Here is a 20,849-nt window from a genome sequence, read left to right on the forward strand (position 1 = left end):
ATTGAGGACCCCAATCCATCCACTTGCAGTAACCTCCTCCCTGCCCTCCCACCCAATCCATCTACGACAAACTTGCATAGAAAGTCATGGTAGATTGCAAGGGAGCATAACCCAAACGAGGGAAGGAAGGAAGGAAAGAAGGAAGGAAGGAAGGAAGGAAAGAAGGAAGGAAGGAAGGAAGGAAGGAAAGGGGAAATCCATTTTTAATTAGAGCTTGGACTTTAAAGTAGCAAGAATTAGAGGGACTTACCTTTAAAATGCAGATATGTGTTGTGATGGTCTGAAGGGGCAAGATACTGAGAGATGTAAAGAAAAGACGTAGAACTTTCCCCAGGACCTGTGACAATTAGGTTAATGTTGTCCATTCATATTTGAAGCCAGAGGGCGCCAGGAAAGAGGATGTCTTAGACTAGAAGGAAGCATAGATTGTCTCTGGTAGAAGTGGGGGTGAAGGCAGGTCTGCCGTGTGTGTGTGTGTGTGTGTGTGTGTGTGTGTGTGTGTGTGTGTGTGTGTGTGTTTGAACAAAGCTGAGAAGGGGAGCTATGAGAAGAAAGGCTGGGTTTTGAGAGGGGAAATTCACAGCCTCCCAGATTCTTTCCTCAGAAGAGCCAAGTTCAGATCACCTGAAGACAGGCTTTTGGCTCCATTATGTCACTTCCCCAAAGTGAGTGTCCTTAGAAACCTTGGTAATGATAGAAAAGGGGCCACCGCCTTGTGGGAGGGCTAACCAAGTATCAGTACTGGATAACCAGGCTTGGGGAGCTGGGATGGTGAGGTCCCAGCAGGAGGATTTCGGAATGCAGGGAGCATTTGCAGTTCACCATGATTCCCTCCAAAGCCCTCTGCTGGCTTCCTGGAGGGACAGGGTCAGGAAAGCCGCTGTAGAGGGGCAGCTTTTTGTCTTGGCTGGTACACCCTTGGCGTTAAAAGCAGAAGGCAGAGCTTCGATGGTGCTTCCAGAAGGGAATCAGAAGCTATAAACTAGGGACCAGAAATGACGGAATCTTTGAAGAGCCTGTATCTTATCACTTCTGAATGTTTCTATTTTAGTCAACTCCTTTATTTCTCTGTAGATAAACCCTTAATACAGCAAGGAAGTGGGGAGCACGAAGACCACCCTTCTAGCTGCTAGACTTGAGTGGAGCCAGATCCCTCTCTAAGAAAACGGGAGGGACCGAACCCTGCGGGCTTGCTGTATAAAGAAGGAAAGGTGGGTTGGAGGAATGTAGGCAGAAATGGGTGGTCTGTCCCTGTGGGTATCACTGGCGGCCGGCAGCAAGTCACAATGGAGAAACCTGGGAATGGAGGATTTCGCAAAGAGGTCTGGGCGCCAAGAGTGACAAGGGAAAGAATGAGTGGGTCCGAGCAAGGGAGAAGCAGGGTCATAATGGAGTGTAGTTTGATCTCTCCCTCCTCTGATTTGTCCCGTGAATTTGCAGACAGTCTGACTGATGCCCCAGGTAGACCGTTTGCCCCTCGGAAGTTGGGGCTTGGTCTTATTTTCCATTCCTGGTAGCCCTTTAGCTCAGTTCCTGTCACACTAAGTTAAATTTTATTTAAAACATTGAATTTGCCTTCAGTGGTATATTTGCAAGCTCATTCTTTCAGATCTCAGTTTATTCTTTTTTTCCAGTCTTTTAAAGGGATTCTCTCAGACCCTCTGTTGGCTGAGGGAATTGATCTCACAGCCCTTGAAACTTCCTTCCAGAATTCTCAGGAAATGGAGCCGACTGGCTTATGAGCTGTTTAATTCTATTCAGAATTAACGTTGTCTCCTAAGATGTGTGTATACACTCTGAGAGTGGGTGAAGTGCTCTACCTGTGAAAGATGGTACACAAAATGGCTTTGATTATAATAGATTATTCTTTGCCAGACCCAGAAGGGTTAAATCAAGGCAAGTAGCTGGAAGGGGAGGTCCAAATCGCAGAACCAGAGTTTTACCAGATGTTTACAGCTGGGCTCATAGCATGGCAACAGGAAACTCACCTCCTGAGTTGGGGCTGACTGGGGCCAAGATATGCCAAGGCCAGCGACTTCTGAAACATCACCCCAGTCTCTATCCTGGCCCCCACTGCACCCCAGGCACGCTGTCTGTCTAGAAGCTGCACCCCGGGGGGGCTCAGACCCCAGACTCAGCCAGCATTGGAGCCACCTGAGCCTGCTTTCTGTTAATAATTCAGATTCCTCTTCTCTAGCTGTAGCCTTGCTTCGGGGTGGCCCTTAAGAACATTACTTCCTAATTTAAGCTCAACGTGGAATTCTTTGGGGATTTAAACACAGAGGGACCTGTACTCATATCTTGATAAATTGTAAAATATCTCCACCACATCTCGCCGTCTCACTCCTACACCCTCCTTTCTACCGTTGCAACCTCTGGCACATAGCTTTTCAAAGGAAACATAGTAAAAACAAAGAAGAAAATGAAAAGCTTATTCTTTCTAATGTCCCCGAATGTTAAACACACACACACACACAATTATACACTTAGCGTATTTTATTTTTTCAGGGAGGTGGTATCCTAAGGGGTCACAGGTTGGTGTGTGATTTTGTGACCTACACTTGAACTGGGAATATGGATTTGTTTGAACAGACTTTGAAAAGGTGACCCTGAAAAGAACTGCTCTGGCATTCGACCGGCCGGAGAGTGGAGTAGAGGGCTCTCTGTAGCCCCAGGACTCACCTTGGAAACTTTACCTGTTACTTTTTGGTGGGGGGAGGGGGTTACTTTTTATCAACCAAAGTCCAGATAGCACAGTTTCAACATTTATCAGTTTATCAATAAGGTTGAGTGCAAATTCTACCAAGCTTGCCATCATCGGGGGCTCTCTCTGAGATGCAACTGAGCCAGGAAGAGCCCGTTCTGATGCACCCTGGTCTCCTCCCCATCCCCCAACCCCCAGCCTGACTCCCCTCCTCCCTCCTCTCCGCTCTGAGCTGGACAATGAGGTGAAGCATGGAGCCTACCTGGTACAATGCCCTTATTTTACAGATGAGGAAACCGAGGCCCAGAGAGGGATAACCTTCACCCAGTCCTGCATCCTCTACACTTTTCCCTCCTGCCTTCACTCCCTATACCTTCCGGTATGAGTGATACCAACCTTGCCTCTCTCTGGTGCCATGCCACCCTCTTTTATTTGGCGTGGTAGAAAGTAGGCCTCTTTCCTTCCCCCCAGAGGCCCCCCTCACCCCACCACTGTGAGTTCTGCAATGCTGGTCCCCATCCGTGTCCTTCCATTTATCACAAACTCAGCACGTGATGCTTTATCTTTTTCCACCTTGTATCCACAAAATCATGGCATGAGAAAGTCATGCCAGAGAAATGGATCAGGAAAATGGTAACTGACAATTTACTACAAGAATTATACGGAACAAAAAGTCTCCTCTGTTGGAATAATGACAGGAGAGACAACGTAGCTGCTGTTTTTCCTTTCCTTTGATCAGGATACAAAAAACTCAGTAAAAATATTATACCAAAGGCTCATGAGCGTCATTCAAATCTTCCCTAATCTGCTGCCTTCATTTGAAAGCCAGCATTTCCTTAAAAACAGTAGCGTTGTGCGTGACGCTGACAGTACATTAATTTGTTGTGTGAATCTGTTACTTTGCAAACAAATGCTTGGGTGTCCTATGTGTGAGAAGTAACCTCTCTCGAGTTACCGCTTGGCAGCACTGGAAGGAACTCGGGAAGGCATCTGCTTTGTCCTCTTACTTACAGATGAGGAAACTGGCCCCCAGTGAGAGGGAGAGACTTGCCTAGGGCCACTCACCAGTAGTAGAACCGGGACTAGTTCCACAAAGTCAAATGCAAAGTCAGGACCTTCCTCCAACTCACCCCACTCCCAGCCCAGCTTCTCACAGTGGTAGAACCACCGGATGTTGACAATGGAAAGTATGGTGGAGGTCTTCCTAACACTTTTCTTCCAAATACACAAAGGCTGAGAGGAAGCTGACTCCCCTGAAGAGTTTGTCTTCATCAGACAACTGCCCAGGTTCCAGGAGGAGAGCCTCTCTCCTCCGGAAGCAGGCTTGACAAACCCAAGCGCACAGCGTGGAATCAGAACATTACTTTCCTCTGGCTCATCCAAGCTACTCTAGGACAGGTAGTAGGCTGCCCAACTTTGGTGTCACCCACAGCCACCAGCACCGATGCTTCCCTAGCCAACCAACAGGTGGTCACAGAAGCCTCCCGGTTACTGGGTCAGTTACCAGGAATTTGAGGTGTTGACAGAGAAGGATAAGGACCAGGAAACTGTTTCTAATACCATTGGCCCAGAGCAGAGAGTAAGCGGCCAGAAATGGCCTGGAAGAGGCTATAAAACGAGAATAAAACAGGATAATAATTTATGATGCGCAGTAAAAGGTCAGGGGAAGCCGAGCAGCCAGTGACGGTTCATTTCTCTCTGCTCGGTGGCCCTTTAACCACGCTGAGCATTTCCTGCCCACCTCGGAAGCCCCCACATTTTGGAGAGCCCTTGTCCCTCCCCCATAGCATCCAACCCCTCCCCCCCGGCCCCCAAATCCCGACAATAAAGCCCGCTTCCTGGTACAGCACCTGACAGATGGCCACGTGCTTTCCCACCCATCACCTCATTTGATCCTTACAGACACTCTGTGAGGGGCCTTTTATAGAGATATCAAAGGACTGGCTCAAGGACACACAGCTAGTCAGTGGCAAATCTAAGGCCTGGACCCAGGACTACCTATTTCAAGATCAAAGTTTTTTTCAAATCCACCCTATTTTCCTTGCCAGGAACAGAAGACTTGAATTTCAAGATCTAAGTGAAGGCTCTTTTCCACTCCCAATGTTCTCCCCGCCCAGAAAGACCCAGAGGCCAGAGCCCAGGCCCAGGGGGCACCCACTTTAACCGCCATTGAGCCTCACAGTGGACTGGGGCAGCCCCAGGGGGAGGCCAGCCAACCTCCCTGATGGCAGATCCGGTAGGCTGCAATAGGGCAGGCTGCTTCTCTGCCTTGCCCGCCCCGCCCCCATGAATTTGGATCACCCACAAGTCACTGAGTTGGTGGAACCCCTGGGCAGCCCCTGATCCCAGAGGCTCTGTTGGATTTCCACAAGGGCTAACCAGGTACCCCAAGGGGCTCAGGCAGCCCTCTCCCCACTTACTGCCAGCTGTGAATTTTTCTAAGTGTTCTGATGAGTGGGAACACTTCTCGTCCCATGTAGCAACCAGCAACAGTGCCCCTGTCGCATCCTTCCAGGGTGGATTTGCAAAGTGCCTGAATGTGGAGGGAGGTGACCAGAAGCAGAGAGAGTGCTGGACTGACTCTCATTCTACTGACTCTCCCTTGGGGTGACTTGGAGACTCCCCATGGGACCAGCCCTTTGCAGCTGGGTAGAGGTGGGGTGGGCAGGAGGGCAAAGGGCCAGAAACGAGAACTCTGAGCGTGGAGTCTAGCGCTGACTCCATCACTAATCCATCATGTGACATCTCTTTGGAGAAGTCACCTCTTGGAGACCCAGTTGCCTCTCCTTGCCCATCTCAAAGTACCCTTGGAAAGCTCCAGTGAGGTAATGGATGTGATGGGACTTTGTAAATCTCCAAGCCCTTGAGTTGTAGGATGCTGTAACTATCATTGGCTGAGTGAAGAGGTCACCAACAGACCCGACCCAGCCACCATCAGTCTTGAGGCCATTATGGTCCGTCCCCAGGCCTGTTGCTGTCTCCGTATCCCTGCCACATCAGGGACCTGCACCTTCTTGCGTACCTCCCCACCAAGGCAAGTCTAAAACTTAAAGAAAGCAAATGCAACTCCACCTGAGGCCAATGTGGAGAACCTGAGGGTCACTGATCCAGAGTAACCCCCCAAGAGCCACCCCCCCACCGTCCTTTCTTTTTACTCATCCTTTTCCCCATGATCCCTCAGAGGAGGAAGGAGGCCATCGGCTCTGAGCCCTGCTCTCTACCCTGCCTGCCTACCTTAAGCTCAAATTGTCCTGAACCCCACTCATTGTTAAGAATGGGTGTCTGCAGGGACCCCAGCCTCCTTAGCAAGGGGCCTGTTGGCTCTGGTTGAGGCTGCTTAGCCCGGCAGCTGCCCACAGGCATCCCTGAGCTCCTGAAGACCTTCTAGGTACCAGGCTTGGGCAGCAGCTGCCCTAAACCTCTCTCCAGTGATAACTTCCTAATCCATCCCAAGAACCCCAGATTCGGGGCTTCCCTGGTGGCACAGTGGTTGAGAGTCCGCCTGCCGATGCAGGCGACACGGTTCGTGCCCTGGTCTGGGAAGATCCCACATGCCGCGGAGCAGCTGGGCCCGTGAGCCATGGGCGCTGGGCCTGCACGTACGGAGGTTGTGCTCCGCAACAGGAGAGGCCACAACAGTGAGAGACCGCATGCTGCAAAAAAAAAAAAAAAGCTTTAAGAAAAAAAGAACCCCAGATTCTTCTGCCTAGCTCGTTCCCCTTAATTAACCCAATGAACACTTGAATCAGTTGATACTTAAGGGGACAATTCTTTGTCAACCCAGAGCACAGAATTTCCAAAGTGATTTTTCAGGGGTGTGTGCAGATGCCCCCACCAGGGGCTCGGGCAGCAGCCTCCCCTTGCTCTGCAGACACACAAGTCCCCCCTCCTGCTGAACTCTTGGGTGTCCAACCCTGCCCTGCTGGTCTCCAAGAATTGCTTCTCTTTCCTCTCTCTCACTCTGCACCCTGCCTCCCTCACAAAACTGTTCCTTGAGTGGGTTGACATAGCAAGGTAACAGTTATAAAGGAATCAAGTTTTAAAGTAATTTTACTCAGGGAATTTGGGGACCAGGGGCACTTCCCAGAGAAATGAAAATTAGCAGTGTGGTGACCTCTTTGAAAAAGCCCTGCCATGTTTAATAAACCCTAGAACGTTCACCAGGCCTGTCAGCTTCCTCCTGTTTCCTTTAAAAAACATGATCAAAGGATGCATGAGGGAGAATTCCCCCAAAATCCATCCGCCTCCACAGAGGAGCCGTGCTATAAGAAACCCCCAAACCGTTTCTCCTTGGTCTGGGCACATTTTTCCAAACTCTCCAAGGGGAAGGACAGGGGTTTCTGTGGCCGAGTCCAGAAATGAACTCCCTGGAGTTTCCAGCCGACTGGTTATTTGGCATCCTGACAAGTTGCCCGTTCCTTTCCATCCCCTGAAGCTCTGCAAACAGGACCATCCAGGGTCATCCCAGGTGCTCCCCCGGCAGTGTGGGCAGCAGGCAGATGCCTCTCTAGGTGGATGCCTTTGGAGGTGGACCGGGGCTGCTTCAAGCCACAGGCGGCTCCCATCACTCATCTCCACGAGAACTGCTGGCCTGCTCCAAGCCAAGGAGTTCTGACTCATTTCTGCCCTGCTTGACTGCTGCCTGGGCTGCTCCCAGTCGGCCAAGGCGGGGCCCTGGCTGTTTGCTGGGTGCCTGCGGCACAGTGGCACGGTGTGCTGGGCAGAGGGGGCGGGGGGGGGTGGCTCCTGGGGCTCCCTGTCCCATTCTCTGTCCTCATGGAACTTAGAATCTGGTAAGCGACACAAGACAAAGATGACCCCAAGAGGAGAATGGCTCGAAATCACATGCGGCGGGCCTGTGAGGCCAAAGTGGGAAGGCCTGCCTGCGGGGGGCCCAGCTCAGCAAGCTCTGCAGACCCTTCTCCCCAGACCTAGAACAGAGGCAAACTTGCCTCTGTGCTGGACCTCAGGCATGGCGGGTTCCTAATTAGTGGGGCCTGAATTCATGAGTCTTTCTCTCTTTGTTGACAGTGCAGGTGAGATGCTTCCTGGATGGAGCGCAGCTGCTCCCCAGACGGGGCTGTCTGGCTCTTTCCCTCCCAGAGCCCACTCAGCCCCCTGCCCCTGGCCCCCTCACCCTCCCTCTGTTTATGTTCGGCCTGACGTTTCTATTGATGTATTGATCCCCGCTGGGCTGAGGAGTATTTCCACTGAACACGCTCACTGCTTGGTCTGGGGGCCCGAGGGGCAGGCTCTGGTTGGGGAGCGGGGACAGCAGACTCCTGCCTGGGGTGGGGACCGGAACTGGGTTGGAGATTTTGGTGGGAAGCATAGTGATTACTCAGAGGGACAAAAGTGGGCAAAGCAGCTTCCTTTGAACACTGGGGCTGTGGCTGTCCTTAGGGGAAAGGGGACACGGGGTGACACTGAGACGCAGGTCCACCTGGCGTCTTTCTGCCCCACCCCGGAACTGAGTGCACATGCGTCAATCTCACCATCTGCAGAGGGAGGCTGTTTTTCTCCTTGCTCATCATCCCTGGTGAAGAGCAGACTTATAATATGGGAATGTGCTTTGAAACCTGTAAAGCACCAAAGGAATCACTGTAGGCTAGGATTCCTTGTTGCCACCCGCTGAGGACCTGTGAGGTGTGCAGCCAAGCGTGGCCTTGAGAGCACAGCTCTCTCTGCGGCACCCAGTCAGGCCGGCAGCCGCAGGTTCAAAAGCTGGGTCCTTCGGGTGTCCAGACGGGATGCGCTGTCTCAGTTCCATAGCTCACAAAGCAGCTTCAGAACCATTTCCTCCCGACTGCCAGAGTCGCCTCCTACCCTCCATCCAGTGGAATTTGGAGTCATCTGGCAAATTTTTGCACAAATCCCAAACAGGCATTGAACCAAAGGCAACATTCAGGCTGAGGGCGGAGAGAAGAAAAGGGAGCTGCTTCTTGGTCTTTATTTGTCTTTGCTCCCTTGAAACATTTCCTTTCTTCGGCTTTTTCAAGCTCTAGACCGCTGCTTGCATGGCCCCAGTCTTTCCACTCAAGGGGACCTCAGCTGATCTCGGGTGGGATGGTCTGAGACACTCCTTGGTCATTACGTGTAACAGAGTGAGGTGTTACATGAATTCTGGTGGCCAGGCACATTCATGCGGCCAGCCCTGCAAGACGTTAGCAGACTGCATGTCAGGAAATGCAGGTTCTCATCTTAGTGGTGACGTAGCAGGGCCCTGGTCCTACTTCCAACTCTGCCATCGCTGAGTGGGCGTGCAGTCACTGATTGCCTGCTAGTCTCGGTTTCCTCCAGGGTTGGATTCCAGACCTTTCCTAGAATCTCTTCTTTGGCTCTGACAGCCTAGGCTGTAAGAACACTGGCAATCCAGCCATCAACTTTCAAGTCAACTCCACAAAGAATCATCCAGCTGGAATTATCCACAGAGGCCCCACCTCAGCCCCCAAGTAGGCAGGGTCAGAAAGAAATTTGAATTCCCCTAGACTGCCTCTCCTCTCCAAAGAGGCCCGCGCCGACGACTGTACACACCCGTGGCGGAGAACTGCGTCCGCCACCAGATACTTATGATCACTGTCTGCCTCCTTGTGGCCTCCACCCCAGGCCTCGTAGAAAGAGCTGGGCTCCCCTCCACACCGGCGTCCATCAGGCACATCTTCACGCACAGCACCCCCCACCCCTTCTCCACGTGGAGTGTCCTCAGGGTAACCTGGTCCAGTCACCTGGGCAGGAGACCGCCCTACTTGGCACCACTGCAAGCCCCATATCTGGGTGTTCATTTGTCTGAACACTTACTTCCTGGTGGGTCTAGTGTAAAGCTGTAGAAGACGCCCAAGGGAGGTGCATCTGCTCAGCAAGGGGGCAGGAAAGCGAGCCATCCCGTTTCTTATCCCCCTGCATGCCCCCTACCGTGGCACCCAAGGCCCTGCTTCCCAGACCTGGCCCAGCAGCACATCTGGGCCTCTTGCACCCCACCTCACCCCACCCTACGTCACGCTCATCATCAGCAAGGGAAGCCCTTATTAGACACGAATGTTGTCACCACAGAGGTGAATAGGACTAAATTTCTGCAGAGGACAGACCTGAAAACAATCTAAAATGAGAGCATGTGACACACATTTCTTAGGGGTCAGAGTGTTCTGCAGACAAGGAGAGGCCAGTGGGTTCCGGGAAGAGTTCACAGAGGTGATGCTCGAGATGGGTCAGAGCAGCAGGATTGGAAGGGCAGCTCCATGGACTGGCTCAGCAAAGGGGGGGTCTGTCTAGGAACCCTCAGCAGAAAGCCCCCGGTGGGGACAGGAGCCTAAGAGGAGGCTGGAGAGAGAGCAGCTGCTCTGGCCAGGGAGACGGATGTGCCTGGAGTTTAGCACGGTATGGAGTATGGCAGTGACCAGGCTGTGAACCAGTGTAGGTGAGGATCAGAGGGGGACAATCGGTTTTGCCTGGGGAAGCCAGCAAGGCTTCACAAGATGCGTCATGGAGCTGGCCTGGCCAGAGGGGTCAGCCAGCGTAGGAGAGGAACAGAGCGTGGGAGAGGAGCAGATCGTGGGCGACCAAATTTGATGTTTGGATGACTGTGACGCTCTCCCTGCAGTCTCTTCTTCCTTCCCTGGTGCCCTGATGTCGCCGTAGTGACAAAACTCCCCTGGGGTGGGCTGGGGACCAGCACTACGGGCTGGGGGAGTGCAGGGGGAGGTCGGGGCCTCAGTGAGCTCAGGGTGGGAAACCACCCCAGAGGAGGTGAGGGTGGGCCTGGGAGAGACTGGATGTGAGAGGGCAAACTGGCCCTGCGGGGGTGAGGGGGTGGGGGGGCGGCAGAGGCAGGGAGGCTGAAGGAGTGAGCTTCTGGTCAGGGTGCGGGGGGTAGAAATGGTAAGCACCCACAAGAGTGAGCAAGAAATGGGCTTCCTGCCCTGCTCTGCCTCCCCGGTACCTGGTGTGGGGTCATGGCTGAGGACAATTACTGTCCTTAAGAGCAGCAGGGAACACGGTCTGAGACCCCAACCTGACCGCAACTGCGCCCATGGGGAGTGAACGAGCCTTCGCCTCTGCGGGGAGGCCAGAGCTCCAAGGCTTATGCAGCAGTCCCCGCATTGGCACTGACCGCCCCCTCACCGGGGCTCCCTCCTGCCCTTCCTAGCTGTCCCCTGCCCCGGTGGAGGAATCCCAGCAGCCCCGTGCAGCAGAGCCTCGTCCTCTTGAGTGCTACCTGACCCAGGTGGCCCTGAACTGTGGCTGGGGTGCAGGTTAGGGAGGGGGATTGTCCACTCCACGACGATGGCCTTTAGCCGCGAGGCAGCTTCCTCTCCGCTGCCGCCCCGTCCTGGGGAGGACTAGATTGGGGGGATGGGGTCTGGTGACAGAGGCTGTATCCATAGTTGAAAGTCACCTGGGAGAGGGCCCTGTTGCCTGGGCCCCTGGGGCAGAGGTGGAGTCAGCAGAAGAGCCCGCCCTCTTGTTCTCTGCCCCAGGTCGAGTTTGGTTTCTGCTTTCCTTTCTCCTCAGCCTTCCTGGCCACATGTTTGAAGAAGTATTTTTCTCCGATGGGTAAAAAGCCAAGTGGGTGGCTCCTACTCCACCAAGGTGAGAGAGACGCAGTGTTTCTTTCAGTGTTGCATTGTTCAGCAAAAGCTCAAGAAGCCATGTCGTCGTGCCAGTGGAAACGAGTTCTTAGTCACCCCTGCACTCCCCTTCTGCCTGTCCCCACCTCCCCCACACGGCTCCCTCACCCAGCCCCACGCCAGCACTGAGGAAACTATAGAAACTATACCTGATGATTATCTGTTCATGCTCCTACTGGAGCCCTAAATGTCATTCTCAGAGCTTCTCCCTGAATCCCAGCTAGGGTGAACGATCCCCTTACCTGCCCCCAAATGATCGTTGTGCCTTTGGAGCTGCTCAGGTTCTGGTTTTGGGGTCCTGGTTTTGAGAAGGTGCATCTACTTCTTGCCTCCATCCCTTTGAGCTTTCCTTCTCGAGGCCTTCCCTGAAGCTAACGGAAGTTGCAACAGAAGGTTGAGCAGGGGAGGAGGGTTACACAGAAGGACAGGAAGCCGTGAGGGACACCGAGTGGGGTGGGTATTGGAGGGCAGGCGGAAGTCCCCCCTCACCTCGGGATGGCTGCACACACCTGTTTCCTCCTCCTCCATCATTTCCATGGTCTAGCTCCCCGTTTCCCCAGGCGACCTCTTCCTTCCAACGATTCTTTTCACCTTCAACTCCCGTTGCTATTCACCTCCTGCCTTGGGCACTTCCCAGATCAACCTGAGAAGCAGAATCCTTTTGCCCTGTGTTCTCTCTTCATCCCGCCAGCCACATCTCAAGTTGACTTGTCTCCATGGGCTGCCCTTAGGTCAGCTGGGACCGGGCATGCCGCACAAAACTATGGCTCTCTCTCTGGGGCAGGGTAGTTGTCTTTACAAGTAACCGTGAGTACGGCAAAGCGGCAACTGGCGGGTCTATTAAATTTTCATTGATTTGACAGGCGCCTATTGAGCCCTTATCACAGGCCAGGCACTGTCCCGGGCTTGGGTATACCACGAGGTCAGGGAGCCCAACCTGGCCTCAGCGCTTCTTTCTCCAGGCCCAGACCCCTCTGGAGTCTGGCAGACTCTTCCCTAAGATATAGGAGATGGGGGGGGGGCGGTGTCTGCAGAGCCCAGAGAACTCATCCTGCCCCTGCCGCTCGATGCAGTCAAGGAACTGGATGTTCTGGGAAGAGGAGCCACCAAGGGTTCCCAGGGTGGTGCTGGCCGTGGCCTGTCTGTCTTCATTTCAGGAAAGTGTCCGTCAGCTTTCTCCCTCAACTTGGAGGGATTAAGGGAAGCCCCGATCTCCTGATTCTGCAATTCTTCTGCCCTTGCATCTTCTCCTTTCCTCCCACCCATCACCCCCAGCCCTCCCCAGACTGCACCCGGTTTCAGCTAATGTTGGTGGGTGTGGTGGGGACGGTACTCGAGGACGGAGGGCCCCAGGAGCCCCCTCCCTTGCTGGCTGAGGAGCTCAGAGCCAGCCCTTGGCCCTCTGAGAAGCCACAAAGGCCTCCTCGTGGTGACTCAGACTCTGCCACCATCAGCTCGGGTTGCAGGGGCGGGGGCGTAGGGGGCTCTTCTGTCACTGCGAGTTGATAACTGAGTTTGGAACTCTGAAGGAGGTTCGCTAAAACAGGACACACCTCCCAACACACACACATACTGATGCTTCCAGAAGACACCCACACTAGAGACCTGGGCTTCCTGGCCCTCAGGTCACTTGGGACTGTAAGCAGAAATGCTTCCAGGGGAATCCAGTCACTTCTTTCTAAGCCCCCAGTCATGGGTCTGGCTTCAGCCTACCAAATGCCCTCCAATTTGCTACTTCTTGTGCTTCTGTTCAAAGTTGTCTTGCTTTTTGTGCTCAGCTCCCCAACACTGCCCACGTCCTTACCCTGAGGCAGGGGTGTCTCCTGCCCCACCCCCCAGCACCGTGTCCTTACCACCCCAGCCCGGCCACACCCACTGTGCCGGATTGACCAATAGGGTGAGATAGAGGAAGAATGAGATGAGAGATCACCTGGACCACAGGAAACTTTCTTGAAACACAAGTGCCCAGACCGCCTCCCCGAGAGCTTTCGGCCAGCAAGTTTGGAGTGGGCCAAGTTGAGCTTGCGGGCCCTAAGCAGGGGCCTCGAGGAGAAAGAGGAAGCTCTCCTCTTACCCCACTGCCAAGCTCCAAACGGGGGAAAGAAAAGAAAAAAGAGGTGCAGAAATTGCACTCGGGAACGGTTGTCTGTAATTGTTACCAAACTTTTGAAAAACAAGAAACAACAAAGAAATAAAAGCAGGAGATAATTAAGTACATCATTGTACACACCACTTGTTAATTAAGCTTTTACTCTGAGAACCTGACAGAATCTGCTTATGAGGTGATAATGTGCGGGAAGGTGGCATATGGTGAGCCATCTGCAATGCGAGCGCTCTGTCGAGGAGAACTTCCCTGCCCCACAAAGAGCAGGAGATGCTAAATGTGGTTTTCCGGAGCGAAGTGACTTATCTTCATTCTGTGCAGAAGATGAGTTGACGGTTCAGAGGGAGGATGAAGGAATGTTGTGAAGGGCAAGGGCGGAGGGGGCTCTGTCTATATGTCCATAAGGGCTGCAGTGCCGCCTCCTCCCCGCAGACCACATGCCTCCGTGCTGCGTGGCCCAGACCAGGAGCCTTCCGGGGACCCTTTGGGTTTACTTATCTGTCTGAGGGCCGATCCTTTAAGGACACATGACATGCAGAGGAGAGGAGGCATAGCCATGGGCTCCAATCAGCTCCCCTCTGACATGCTCCTGCCCTGGGGGTGAAGGGGGCACAGGGGGCGCAGACCTGTGGAAGGTCTTGAGAAAAGTGAATGGGTGGGGGCGTCAATGGTTCCCTTATTTCTCAACTGTCAACCCGCTGCCTGCCATCCCACCATTAGAGCTCCTGCACTCGGAGGTCCTTAACCTCTTCAAGCCTGGTTCCTCAGCTGTAAAATGGAGATAAATTACCTACCCTGGTCACCGCCATGGGTTGATGTAAGACCTGGTAAGATGATGCAAAAGGTGTGAGGTTTACATATGAATGGAATTATTATCAACATTCAGCCTGGAGCCCTGCGAGCTCACGCCTCCGCTTTCAGTTAACCCCTGACCCGCCCGTCTGGAGCCACACAGCGCACCAGGCCCTCGGTCTTCGGGCAGTGCCCGCGGCTCCCTTCATCCTAAGGGCCTTCCCAGCTCTGCTGCTCGAGCTCTAGGAATCTGACACAAGCAGCCCTGCAGAAACCGGCTGCTGGAAGATAGGGGGCCACCTGGGAGACGGGGCTCTTGGGGGTCAACGGGTGGCTGGCCTCTGGGAGACAGGCTTGTCATGGATACAGCAGGGCTGGGGCATGGGTGCAGGCACAGCCCTGCCAGGCTCCCGGCTCACGTCGCCTCCTTGGACTCTCCCCACCCCCTCTGTCCTCAGAACACATCACCACCCCAGCAGAGAGGGGCTGCTTTGGCCTCATGCTCACCCCTGGCCCTGTCACAGTGGAGTCACACAGTACAAAGCATGGTGACCTGTGTGTGTGGAAGCCTCCCACCCTTCCCCCATGGGTCCCCTAGCTCGGAACTGCCCTCTGCCCAGATTCAGGCCAGAACCGCAGCCTTTTGCTTCTAGACCCAAAAGTGGGGGGCGTATTCCCCTCCACTTCTGCTGGCGTGCGTCCACTGTACTCATCAAAGAATTTTCCACCCCACAAGGACTCTGGGAAAATCCCTATCGGGCTGAGGAGATGTGGTTACCCTGCTTCTGGGGTCCTCACCTCCCACCCGCTACCTGCCTCTCCACAGGGCTCCGTGGTGGGCTCACTGTCCCACATCTGCGACTGCCCTGGCCCTTTTGCCAGTAGTTAATTCTTCCACACTCCTGGGAGACCCCTGCTCCTGTCACATGAGAAAAGGACCCTGTGCAGACCCGAGTCTGCTCCCTAGAAGGTAGGGCCGTGCCCGGTCGTCATGACTGAACTGAACAGACACTAATCTCCGCGTTATCTGCCTGAGCCTTTGCTGACAGGGCACCTGGACACAGAGTATCTCATTCCTTTCTTCCCTAGAGGCAGGTGGGCAGCTGGAGGGATGTGGGGGAGGGGATCGGGAGCCCCGGGTTCAGGGCTGGGCTGACACGTGCGTTGGTCTGGCCCCTCCCTTCTTTGAAGGTAGATGACAGTGTTGATCCCAGAAAAGACAGAGGTAGCAGCCTTCATACTCAACGTCTCTTGTCTCCGTGGATTTATTCCTCTCTGCATTTTATCAACAAAAGAAACCACAACATCATCACAGAAACAGACTCTTAGCTGCAAGGAATCTCGGAGATGGTGGAGTCCGCAACCCCTCATTTTACAGATGAGGAGAATCAGGCACTCTGGGCAGGAGGGACTTGCCCAAGGTCACCGAGGTGATGGGAGAACTCCCTGCCCCGGGACCCCACCGACAACAGCAGTGCAGGGCCCGACCAGTGAGCACCAAGCAGGTGGAGAAGGTGGCTGCGGTACGGAGGTGGCAGAGGGGAAAAGCCCCTTTGAGTAGGTGGTGTATCAGGACAGCACAGAAGGGTCTCCAGGAACAGGCAAATGGCTGCTGTATTTCTAAGAAAGAACCCCTGTTTATATGGCTAAGAGCCAGAGCTCCCTTCGGATATACTTTTTCTGACCAGTTGGGATGTCTTAGGAGAAAAAAGGTGGAATTAGGGCTTGGGGTGGAGTGGGAGGTGGGAAGTGGAGGCCAGAGAGCAGAGCTGGAAGGGAAGCTCAGTTCTAAGCCCAGATCCAGACGGTGGTGCAGAAAGACAGCTGAGGAGAGCCATCTGGGGGACCCAAGGCCCATGCTCAGCTCTTGGCTGGGTAGGGTTTGCCCGTGCGGCATCCATCTCAGAGGTCTGCCCAGCTGTGGGGTAGAGCTGACTCTGCACAGATCCTGGGCCGAAGTACCCAGGACATTCACAGGAGGACCCCAGGGACCACGTACCCGTCTCGGGTCCAGAACCTTGGCATCTGTTGGCTGAAGGGGTGGAGGAGAGGAGCCCTTTTGCTGGCTTTGAAATGAAGGCAGTGGTTGAGAGGTGAGGATGGTGGTGGGGGAGGAGGGATGGGGCAGCATTCTGAGACGATGCCTCCAAGCAAGGGAGTGAGGGGTCGACAGGTGAGGGGCCTTTGCTCCATGCTTGAGACCCTCTCCCCTCCCACCTCACCCCTGCAGACAGTTGCAGAGTCCCTCCGCAGAGGAAGGGGGAGTCTGGGATGGCAGAGAGCAGCACAGAATTTCCACTGGCCCAACCAGCACCTCGTTTTCACCCCATCCCCCCTGCAGTCCCCAAGGGACATCTCTCCAGCCAGCACTAACGCACCCGGAAGGCTAAGACAGCCTGCCAGAGTCCCATTTTGAGCTGCCGCAGGTCCTGCAGGGGCCACCCTAAAGAGAGACGGCTCTCGCCCAGGAGCTCCAGGGAGCCGGGCCCCTCTCCTGAGGGCTTGCACACCCCAGGTTCCTCTTCATGCACTTGCTCCAGAGGCCCTCCAAGCCAGGCCTGACGGGGTGAGTTCTGTCCCTGGCAGGGCCCCCCTGGCTGTCCCACAGCTTTTCTCTGCTCAGCCAACGGGAAAGGCTCAGGTAAGAGCCCAGGGTCTGGTCCTCAAGACCTCAGCTGAGCACCACCCACCTGGCCAGCTCTTCCCAGTTTCCTCCTACTCCTACTCCCAGGTGGCTTCTTTCTCAGGCCAGCTCCAGAAAAAAGAAACCCACTTACAGCCCTACTGATCCCTCTGAGTCTCCGAAAGCCTGCTGATTCACGCTGGCCACGGCCCTGCCTCGGTTCTCTGTCTCTTGCATCACTCTCCCCTCTGTTGAAGCCGCAGTGCCATTCCACTGCCCCTTTTCATGGGGCGAGGAATTCCTGTTCGGGTGGGGGGGGGCTCCCTCCTGTAGGCTCTCCTCATTTGCAGCTGCTTGTCATGGAATATCTGGGCAGGTGGGAGGCAGGGGAGAAGGGTGGTATGGGGGCAAAGGAGGTGAAGCTTGAAACAATGCAGCCATAGTGGCAATTATACTCCGCCAACCCCTGGATGTCAGAGATAAGTGGCCTGTGCGATGCAGAGTGAATCTCCGAAGAACTTGCTCGGGAATAATATGAATTGGTCGCCCTGGGTATAGCACTCAAATGGACAGCTCTACAGTATAAATACTTGTATACTTTCTCTTTTTTTAAATTTATTTCTTATTTATTTTTTACCGTGAGGGGTCTTTGTTGCTGCACGCGGGCTTTCTCTAGTTGCGGCGAGCGGGGGCTACTCTTCGTTGCAGTGCACGGGGTTCTCATTGCAGTGGCTTCTCTTGTTGCAGAGCACGGACTCTAGGCGCGCGGTCTTCAGCAGTTGTGGCGCACGGGCTTAGTTGCTCTACGGCATATGGGATCTTCCCCAACCAGGGCTCGAACCTGTGTCCCCTGCATTGGCAGGCAGATTCTTAACCACTGCGCCTCCAGGGAAACCCTTGTATTCTTTCTTTATTAGAAGGAACACAGTTTGAAAGAAGAGCTCTCAAACTTCGCTCCTTGCTCTCCATGCAAGAAGGGAAGATTTTTTAATGCTTTTGGTAAATCCCTAAAGACAATGTGCACGGGGATACTGGTCCTGTCACCTTCTGCTCGCCCATTGCTTTTTATCAGGTCTTGACTCTTCGGGTGTCTTCAGAGAAAATTCCCAGAAAGGGACCCAGGAAATCATCTCACCCATCCCCCTACCTCTGCTTAGACCCCAACTCGCCCCCCACAACCATCCCAGACGAGAGAGGAATAATCTCGTGCTCAAAGCTTTTCACAGCTGAGACTCATCTACTCCCAATCCTCCCTTTCCTGATGTCTTAGGATAGGACGGCAGGCTCTCCATCTATCCATCCGTCCATCCATCCATCCATCCGTCCGTCCATGCATCCGTTCATTCATCCATCCATCCTAGAGCATGGAACCTGGAATTTCCCAGAGAGTCCCAATTGAATACAATTTCATTTTTTAAGGGAAGGTGATATTTCAATAAGGCCCTTAATGGGCTTGATCTTTTTTAAACCTTTATGTGAGGGACTTCACAAAGGCTACAAGTGTGATTGCTGTTTCTGAAGGCACGGTGACCAAGGAAGGACACCACCCAGTGCTTGTGTGAGTGGGAAGGCACTGCTGGATCCGGGTCATGGGCAGGGCCAGCAGCTGTCCAGACAGCCCCATCCTGTCGCCAGGAACTGGGACCATGTCGCCAGCCTTAGAAAAAGGGACCCTCGATGGCTGGTGACCCAGAAGGGACTGGGGCACTGGTTCCTAGGCTGTAATCTCACAAGGGATGAGTTCTTAAAAGCCAGAATGCCAATTATTTATTTACATTGAGAAATACAACTGTCATGGGGACCACAGCCTGAGGTTGGACCCATCGGCACATTTCCCCCTGGAGAATAGTTGCTGTGGGAAGGTAAATCGTAACTGGAAGTTTGGGGCAGGAATCAGACTGGAGGGAGAGGCCCTTGGAGCTGCATTTGTGTAGTTCTTTACTGAGAAAATATCAACATCAAACAAAACAGCTGTGGAGGGGCTTCAGCCATCGGGCAGCGGGATGTCTGTGGCCCCAGTGGGGTAGTGTGCCCTACTTCTTAGCTGCCCAGCCTCTGAACCCTCTTCTGATGCTTGTGGGCCCCTCTCCCCCTACTAGGCAGAAAGTTTGCCTCCTTTTACAGAAATGCAAACTACCAGATATTCACTTTTCACACTCCTTTGCAGCTTGGTTGTGGCATGAGCCCCAGGCTCACCAGTGGCGCACGGCATCCCAGGCCTCGAGTGGGAGGCTGGGGGTGGGAGAAGCTTCCATTCCAGTGACAGTGGAGGCCTGGTCATTCTGGTTTCCAAGGCCAGCTGTTCTTCCAAGAGCTTCCAGCAGCCCCCAGCATCCAGGCCTGTCTGTCTACTGTGTAAACCGCAGGGGCTGGGACCTCAGGGGTGACAGTCGCGGCCTCCGGACCAGCTCTGCAGCTGAATTTCAGACACTGTTCCTAGTCGACTGCTTTGCAGAGTCTGAGCTTCCTGGTGTCCTTTTAATAAATTCCATTTCTGCTGACATCCACCAGCGTCATTCTCTGTGACCTGCAAATAAGAACCCTGCCTGATAGATGACCGCTTGGCACTGCTACCTGTCAGCTGTCCAGAGTCACACAGCTGGTGTGGCACACCTTGGACAAGCCCCGAGCTCCCCGCCTGCTGTGCTGTCAGCCCGGGGAGTCGTAGGGAGTCGTGAATGCCGCATGTGTGCTGAAGAGAGACCCATCCTTGCCAGGCGTGGTGGCCAGAAGAGGCTTCTGGGAGACGGTGGGCCAGAAGGGTGAGTAAACTAAATGGGCTGAGAGCAAAGGGGATGGTTTTCTGGGGAAAAGACATTAAACTAAGCCTGACCACTTGGACAGTGGTGTTAGGAACTGGCTCAGGATTGGGGACGTGGCCCTTGTGCCACCCCCCAGCCCCTGGACACTGAGCTGACAGCAATGGGGAACAGAAAAATGAGCCCTTGGCAACAATTAATTGCTAAGATGCAAAGAAAAATTGTTTTGAATATTAAAATTATACATATAAAGCTATTAGGAGCATGATTCAGAGTTTATGAAAACATTATTTATATTGATTTATTCCCAGAGCCATCAAGACTCCTTGAAAATAATTAAAGTTGACATTTCCATCACTGAAGCTAAATGTTGATATCATATAATGAAAATTATATGCTTGGGATGGATGGCGCGTCTAGAAAGCATTAAAAGAAACACCAGCATCTGCGGATCTCCGTCTACTGCCCCCCCGGCCCCCCACTTATTATGTACCCAGCCACCGATGGACAGGCCTCTGAGGCTCTTTGCCCTCTGGCCTCTGGCCCAGCCCCCAGCCATCAGGCACCCCAGGGACTCTCAGAAATGAGGAGGAGGGCGAGGAGCACCCCCGGGGCCTTGAGCAAGGATGGGGCTCAGCCAGGGCCGTGAACCAGGCAGGGGCAGGGTCCAGACAGGGAGCCAGCTCAGCGAGGTCCTGGGCGGTGACTAAGCTGCTGAGTTCCTGCTGGCCTTGGAGGAAGAAAGGAAGTTAGGGAAGAGAAGGGAGAGAGGGGAAAGACGGAGAGCGAGGAAGGGAGGGAGGCTGAAGGAAAGGAAGGGAGGGAGGGAGGGGAAATTGCCTACACTTCTATGACCTCCAGGCTGGCAGCTGTATGGCAGTCTCCACCTCACTTGAGGCAGCCCATGACCACTGGCTTCTTCATTTGCTGACGGCTTTATAAGAGCTGGTGGTCTCCTCTCAGGAGCCGCGTCCCGTGTCATCACCCCATCCTCCAAGGGCCGTGGTGCTGTGTTCTCTGCCCTCCTCTCTCCACCAACCACACAGACAGCTGGCTTCTCGTGTCCACTTTTACCAGACCCTAGAGCAGAGGGAAGTGCCCTAAGATGAGGAATTTCACACCGCAAGATGGCGACCCGTTGTTGAGTAGTGAAATCAATTTCATGGGCTGTGACCAGAATTACTACACACACACACACACACACACACACACACACACACACACACACACAAGTAGAATATAT

Source organism: Grampus griseus (assembly GCF_964374135.1).
Source record: "Grampus griseus genome assembly, chromosome: 10".
Taxonomy (NCBI): Eukaryota; Metazoa; Chordata; class Mammalia; order Artiodactyla; family Delphinidae; genus Grampus; species Grampus griseus.